Source organism: Budorcas taxicolor, chromosome 8 (assembly GCF_023091745.1).
Source record: "Budorcas taxicolor isolate Tak-1 chromosome 8, Takin1.1, whole genome shotgun sequence".
NCBI lineage: Eukaryota > Metazoa > Chordata > Mammalia > Artiodactyla > Bovidae > Budorcas > Budorcas taxicolor.
The window spans coordinates 69,846,756-69,853,232 of record NC_068917.1 but is presented as its reverse complement, the minus strand read 5'-3'; the positions used below and the strand labels follow the sequence as shown (position 1 = coordinate 69,853,232).

The following is a 6,477-nucleotide window of genomic DNA, read 5'->3' as shown; positions in this document are numbered from 1 at the left end:
GACAAATGACAAATTGAGAAAAAATACTTCTCAAATCATATCACAGACAGAAGGTTAATCTCCCTAACACATAAAGAAACCTCTAAAATTAGTAAGAAAAAAGATAATAACTTAAAATGAGACAATTAAAAAAAAAGAAATAATAAATAGCTCCTATTAGTCCATTTAGGAACTAAATTGTTAAACACACATACACAACTTGAGATTGTACTGAGACAGCATTTTCACCTCTCAAGTTGGCAAAACCTTCAAGATTTGATAACACCCTCTGTTGGCAAACACACAGTAGAGATATGGTACTTTCAAAGAAATGAGAAAGCTTTTAATGTACTGATATGGAAATTTCTCTAAGAAAAAAGCAAAATACAGAATAATAGATGTAGTGTATCATCATTTATGGTTAAAAAGGGGGAGGGCAGAGAATGTATTTTGAGAAAAGTTTTCAATTAGCAATAATCACAACTCAGATAAAACTCAATGACTGTGATACTACCACTCTGCAAAGCTTTATTTTGAAATGTATAAATGTCTTTGCTTGTGTGTGTACCCATGAGCTCTGAGAGCTCACACACACACAGACACACACAGATACACACACACAACAAACCTAGTAACAGGATGTGGTTGGAATTTGAGGATTGGGAAGGAAGATGTTTCACTGTCATAACTTTTTGTGTGTTTTCTTTTTTTTAATGCTTTTTGAGGTACTTGAATGTATGGCTTAATAGTGATAACTAAAAAAATAACATCAAAGAACCAAGAATAAAAATAAAATGAAGTTCATATCTTTTAAGGAAGACTCAGGAATTTGAGGTTTTCCATGTGCTGAAGTTCTAAGGAAATTAATTATGTGATGAACATCTGTAGAGCCTGTATACTTTACAAAGTACTTGTTTCCTTGTTCTCTCTACATTGTACCATTGCTCCTTCAATTTTTAAGGCAAACAACACAGTCGGTTTTGTTATCGACATTTAATAATAGTTGAGAAATTTCCTGGTGGTGCAGGGGATAAGAATCCTCCTGTTAATCTGGGGGACACACATTTGATCCCTGGTCAAGGAAGATCTCACATGCCACGGAGGAACTAAGACCATGGGCCACAGCTACTGAGCCCACATGCCTAGAACCTGTGCTCCACAACAAGAAAAGCCATCCCAGTGAGAAACCTGCTTACCACAACTAGAGAAAGCCCCCACAGTAGCAACAAAGATCCAGCAGAGCCGGGAAAAAAATAGCACCTGAGAAAATTGAGCCTCGGCTATCCACAAATCGCCAGATCTCATGTGCATTAACACAAAGCTGGAACATAACCTGAGTTTCCTCTCTCAAGACTGACTTCTTTGTACCATGCTATGCTGCACTGGGGCACTTGACCTTGTCTGTTGGCCTGGGTGGCTACATTCTACATGTTCCCATTGTCTTGTGAAATGTAAAATGTTGTTAAGTCACTTCAGTTGTGTCTGACTCTTTGTGACCCTATGCATGATAGCTTGCCAGATTCCTCATCCATGGGATTTTCCAGGCAAGAATATTGGAATGGGTTGCCATTTCCTCCTCCAGGGCATCTTCCTGACCCAGGGATTGAACCTGCGTCTCTTATGTCTCCTGCTTTGGCAGGGCTCTTTACCACTAGCGCCTCCTGGGATGTACAGTCATGCTTATTCTCTGGAGTGATGATACAGATGGATGCTTGTGCTGAACCTGTCTCAAATCAAAGTCCCTAGAATCTCCCTCCTGGGTGGGAACATGTATTATGGATATAATCACACTGTGACATGCAGAGTTCCAAAGAATAGCAAGGAGAGATAAGAAAGCCTTCCTCAGTCAGTGATCAGTGCAAAGAAATAGAAGAAAACAACAGAATGAGAAAGACTAGAGATCTCTTCAAGAAAATTAGAGATACCAAGGGAACATTTCATGCAAAGATGGGCTCCATCAAGGACAGAAATGGTAGGGACCTAACAGAAGCAGAAGATATTAAGAAGAAGTGGCAAGAATACACAGAAGAACTATACAAAAAAGATCTGCAGGACCCAGATAATCATGATGGTGGGATCACTCACCTAGAGCCAGACATCCTGGAAAGTGAAGTCAAGTGGGCCTTGTTCATCATTATGAACAAAGCTAGTGGTGGTTCCAGTTGAGCTATTTCAAATCCTGAAAGATGATGCTGTGAAAGTGCTGCACTCAATATGCCAGCAAATTTGGAAAACTCAGCAGTGGCCACAGGACTGGAAAAGGTCAGTTTTCATTCCAATTCCAAAGAAAGGCAATGCCAAAGAATGCTCAAACTACTGCACAATTGCACTCATCTCACATGCTAGTAAAGTAATGCTCAAAATTCTCCAAGCCAGGCTTCAGCAGTGAGTGAACCATGAACTTCCAGATGTTCAAGCTGGTTTTAGAAAAGGCAGAGGTACCAGAGATCAAATTGCCAACATCCACTGGATCATCAAAAAAGCATGAGAGTTCCAGAAAAACATCTATTTCTGCTTTATTGACTATGCCAAAGCCTTTGACTGTGTGGATCACAATAAACTGTTGAAAATTCTGAAAGAGATGGGAATACCAGACCACCTGACCTGCCTCTTGAGAAACCCGTATGCAGGTCAGGAAGCAACAGTTAGAACTGGACATGGAACAACAGACTCGTTCCAAATAGGAAAAGGAGTACGGCAAGGCTGTATATTGTCCCCCTGCTTATTTAACTTCTATGCAAAGTACATCATGAGAAACGCTGGGCTGGAAGAAGCACAAGCTGGAATCAAGATTGCCAGGAGAAATATCAATAACCTCAGATATGCAGATGACACCAGCTTTATGGCAGAAAGTGAAGAACTAAAGGGCCTCTTGATGAAAGTGAAAAAGGAGAGTGAAAAAGTTGGCTTAAAGCTCAACATTCAGAAAACGAAGATCATGGCATCTGGTCCCATCACTTCATGGCAAATAGATGGGGAAACAGTGGAAACAGTGGCTGACTTTATTTTTCTGGGCTCCAAAATCACTGCAGATGGTGATTGCAGCCATGAAATTAAAAGATGCTTACTCTTTGGAAGAAAAGTTATGACCAACCTAGACAGCATATTAAAAAGCAGACATTCCTTTGTCAACAAAGATCCATCTAGTCAAGGCTATGGTTTTTCCAGTAGTCATGTATGGGTGTAGGAGTTGGACTATAAAGAAAACTAACCACCGAAGAATTGATGCTTTTGACCTGTGATGTTGGAGAAGACTCGTGAGAGTTCCTTGGACTGCAAGGAGATCCAACCGGTCCATCCTAAAAGAAATCAGTCCTGAGTGTTCTTTGGAAGGACTGATGTTAAAGCTGAAACTCCAATACTTTGGCCACCTGATGTGAAGAGTTGACTCATTTGAAAACACCTTGATGCTGGGAAAGATTGAGGGCAGGAGGAGAAGGGGATGATAGAGGATGAGATGGTTGGATGGCATCACTGACTCAATGGACATGAGTTTGGGTGAACTCCAGGAGTTGGTGATGGACAGGGAGGCCTGGCGTGTTGCGGTTCATGGGGTTGCAAAGAGTCGGACATGACTGAGTGGCTGAACTGAACTGAACTGAACTCATATAGTGGGAACATTCACATCCTATCATTGCTGTATTCACCAGTTTGAGAAAATAAGCTACGAGTATGTATTTTCAGATGATGAAGAGGTGTCCTCTTTTCTAGACACTCTCCTGTTCCCAGAAGGTCAGAAAATTTCTTTAACCACCTTACAGTAAGGTAATTGTGTCCTTACATAAAAAGTTGAGCCAGAAGCAAGTCATTTAAGAATAATTTTGCACCAGGTTCTAGGCCAAGAGATAATAACCCCGAATGAGAACATAACCCCCAAGGGGAAATAGATATCTTGTTGGCAGAGCTCTATATATGCTTTGTAGTTCTACGGCAATAGCAGATTTCTCTAGTTACTGAGTTAAGACAATAGTTTTAAAAAAATATGTATTTATTTATTTGGCTGCACTGGGTGTTAGTTGTGGCATTCTAACTGTGAGTTGCGGCATGTGGGACCTAATTCCTGGGCCCCCTGTGTTGGGAGCTCAGATTCTTAGCCACTGGACCACCAGGGAAGTCCTAAAACAACGTGTTTTATAAGAAAAACCCAAAGCATGAGCGATAAGTCAGTGGACTTCAATTTCTTTTTGCCTTTACAATAGCCAACACATGTTTCTTAAATGTCTGGTAAACATTCCATTCTATGGAGTGTGATGCTGCCTGTTTTCACTGCCTTGTGAGACTCTTACCATACATTCTTATTTACTACCATAAACTTATCATATGTCTCAATTCACTCATCAGCAAATGTGGTGAATAACTGAGCATACATTTTAAGAATTTTATTTCCTGGGCAATAACCAATGGGGATATGTTAAAATTTTAATGAAATGTTTTGTAGCATTAAAAGGAACCAGAGCAAAAGTCAAGTGGACAGATAACAAAGTGCTGACACAAACATTTGTTTGGGTGGAGTCAATTCAATTAAGGGTGGGATGGGAGGTGGGAGGGAGGTTCAAGATGGAGTGGATATACATATATTTATGGGTGATTCACATTGTTGTATGGCAGAAATCAATACAGCATTGTAAAGCAATTATCCTCCAATAAAAAAATTTTAAATAATGCAGAAAAAAACTGAAGGGCAAAAGCCATCCTGTTATCAGTGAGAATTTGTGTTTTTGAATGACTTTCTCCCTTTCATTCATCCAGTATTTTTTTTTAATATATGCATTTTATTGAAGTATAGTTGACTTACAATATTTCAGGTGCACAGCAAGGTGATTCAGTTATAGATATACACATATATTATTTTTCAGATTATTTTCCATTATAAATTATTATGACTATTATTATTAGTAGTAATCAGTTCAGTTCAGTTCAGTTCAGTTGCTCAGTCGTATCTGACTCTTTGCGACCCCATGAATCGCAGCACGCCAGGGCTCCCTGTCCATCACCATCTCCCAGAGTTCACTCAAACTCACGTCCATCGAATCGGTAATGCCATCTCATCCTCTGTCGGCCCCTTCTCCTCCTGCCCCCAATCCGTCCCAGCATCAGAGTCTTTCCAGTGAGTCAACTCTTCACATGAGGTGGCCAAAGTACTGGAGTTTCAGCTTTAGCATCATTCCATTCAAAGAACACCCAGGGCTGATCTCCTTTAGAATGGACTGGTTGGATCTCCTTGCAGTCCGAGGGACTCTCAAGAGTCTTCTCCAACACGACACTTCAAAAGCATCAATTCTTCAGCGCTCAGCTTTCTTCACAGTCCAACTCTCACATACACATGACCACTGGAAAAGCCATAGCCTTGACTAGACAGACCTTTGTAGGCAAAGTAATGTCTCTGCTTTTCAATATGCTATGTAGGTTGGTCATAACTTTTCTTCCAAGGAGTAAGCGTCTTTTAATTTCATGGCTGCAATCACCATCTGCAGTGATTTTGGAGCCCAGAAAAATAAAGTCAGCCACTGTTTCCACTGTTTCCCCATCTATTTCCCATGAAGTGATGGGACCAGATGCCATGATCTTAATTTTCTGAATGTTGAGCTTTAAGCTAACTTTTTCACTCTCCTCTTTCACTCTCATCAAGAGGCGTTTTAGTTCCTCTTCACTTTCTGCCATAAGGGTGGTGTCATCTGCAAATCTGAAGTTATTGATATATTATTAGTCTAATAGTTACTATTATTAAACTATTGTTAGAGTCTATAGACTATAGTTCCCTGTGATAGTCAGTAAACCTTTGTTACTTGTTGCATATCTATGTTTTTAAAATTAGAATAGCATTCTATTCACGCTAAGTCAAACAAATGGAATCAAAATGTCATACATTTTTTAGCCTGGCAAAAATTCATAAGTTTTCTAAAATATTTATATTATACATACTATGGACAGAAGAGCTAGGTGGGCTACAGTCCATGGGGTCACAGAGAGTCAGATACAACCTGAGCGACTAACACACACACGTATACAAAAGTTTTTATACTATCCTGATAAAGGCCTGAGAAAGAACATCAGAAAAAAGGAAGAGATGGAGAAATTGCAAAACAAACTAAATGAAATGGGAGCACTGGATATGAGACAGAAAAAAACTAAACTAAACTAAAAGTAAATGGTCATCATATAGTCCAGTTGTTTTTAAATGTGGCTGCTCATCAGAAACACATCTGGAGCTTTGAAGAAAAAAAAAGCAATACCTGGCCATTTGTATTTTTCAAAAAATTTCAAGATGATTCTCACATACATTTGGATTTTAACTAAATGATAGTTTTGGTGATATAGAATTCTATTACTCTCTGCTGATCAATCATGATACAATAGTATTAAGAGAATAATAGCTACATAATCACCATAGTAAAAGATGTTTATAAGTTTTCACAATCAATAGCCAGATGAAAAATAAAAGATAATTACAACTGCAAGCCATAATGGAAACATGATTAACCTAACAATATAAAATAA

At 39.1% G+C, this 6,477-nt stretch overlaps 1 non-coding gene across 1 annotated transcript; it reads right to left on the bottom strand.

Annotated features, from left to right (window-relative positions):
- Positions 1–372: 372 nt before the first annotated feature.
- Positions 373–507, bottom strand: LOC128052922 (U4 spliceosomal RNA). Its single transcript, XR_008199875.1, has one exon. It is a non-coding gene; the product is annotated as a U4 spliceosomal RNA (small nuclear RNA).
- Positions 508–6,477: the final 5,970 nt, after the last annotated feature.